Genomic DNA, 1,211 nt, shown 5'->3' with positions numbered 1-1,211 from the left:
GTACCCATGGTCTCTGAGTGTCTGGGGTCATTTTAGGAGTGGTCTCAGGAGTGTTATTCCCTGCTTTGGCAGAGGTCATCTAGGTGTGATCTGCTCCCCTCTTCCCAGGCCTGGGCAGTGCCAGTCTGGTAGTTGTCTCAGGCTCACTCCTTGGCAGGGCTCACCAGAGTGTCTCCTTGTGAGGGTCAAGGGTCATCTGTCTAGGGCTCACTCTCACCTGAGGCCCACAGTGTCGGATGGGGTTCTTCTAGTCTCCAGCTTCCTCTCTGCCTTGGGAGCCCTTGGGAGCCTGAGTGGTGTTGGATCTGTGGGAGTTTCAGGCCCACTTTTCTTTTGGGGGGAATTTTAGGCTACTAGTCATTTTCACAGGTCAGAGCTCTGAGCATAGATTTAACCTCTCTCCTCTCTGCCACCTACTGATGCACATGAGACACAGCAGCCACCCCTGCAAATCCTCTAGGAGCAGGCTCAGAATGCTTCTCATTGTTGCTGGGTTTTTTTTTTTTTTTTTTTGGTTGTTGTTTTGGGTTTTTTTTTGTTGTTTGTTTGTTTGGTTTTTTTTGTTTGTTTGTTTGTTTCTTTTGGTTTTTCGAGGGTTCTCTGTGTAGCCTTGGCTGTCCTGGAACTCACTCTGTAGACCACGCTGACCACAAACTCAGAAATCCGCCTGCCTCTGTGTCCGGAATGCTGGGATTAAAGGCGTGTGCCACCACGCCCGGCTGTTGTCGCTGCTTTAAACAAGGTTTCCTTATATTGTTCAGGCTAGCCTGAACTCAAATCCTCCTGTCTGGACCTCTCAACAGCTGCCATCATTCTCTTTAAAGAGATAGTCTTTTTACCAAGCCATATATTTTTTATCTTTTGAAATAATCAGGTGGATATTGCATATGGTCTTATTTCTGAGCTCTCTATACTATCTCCCTAGTTAATACTACTGGTGAAAGTACTGGAGTGTCTTTGTACAATAGATCTGTGATATAACTTTAGTTCAGGCATAGGGTACCCTTAGCATTTCTTCATCATGTTTTTCTTTCTTTCTTTTTTTTTTTTTTCTTTCTCTTTAAGGTTATTTTGGTTGTTTGGGAAAGGAAACTTTTGTTCTTCTATATGAGTTTTGGGATTGCTTTTTCTACCTCTGAAAAACAAAGCAATTCTAATTTTGATGTGACTGGCACTTTACAAATCAATACAAAATATCTTGGTTGTTAGAC

General features: G+C 43.7%; 1 non-coding gene across 1 annotated transcript; it reads right to left on the bottom strand.

The window, feature by feature from the left end:
• Nucleotides 1-341: 341 nt before the first annotated feature.
• Nucleotides 342-467, bottom strand: LOC115029910. Its single transcript, XR_003835486.1, has one exon. It is a non-coding gene; the product is annotated as a small nucleolar RNA SNORA17 (small nucleolar RNA).
• Nucleotides 468-1,211: the final 744 nt, after the last annotated feature.

Source organism: Mus caroli, chromosome 18 (genome assembly GCF_900094665.2).
Source record: "Mus caroli chromosome 18, CAROLI_EIJ_v1.1, whole genome shotgun sequence".
In the NCBI taxonomy this organism is placed as follows: domain Eukaryota; kingdom Metazoa; phylum Chordata; class Mammalia; order Rodentia; family Muridae; genus Mus; species Mus caroli.
This window is presented reverse-complemented; position numbering and strand designations above follow the sequence as displayed.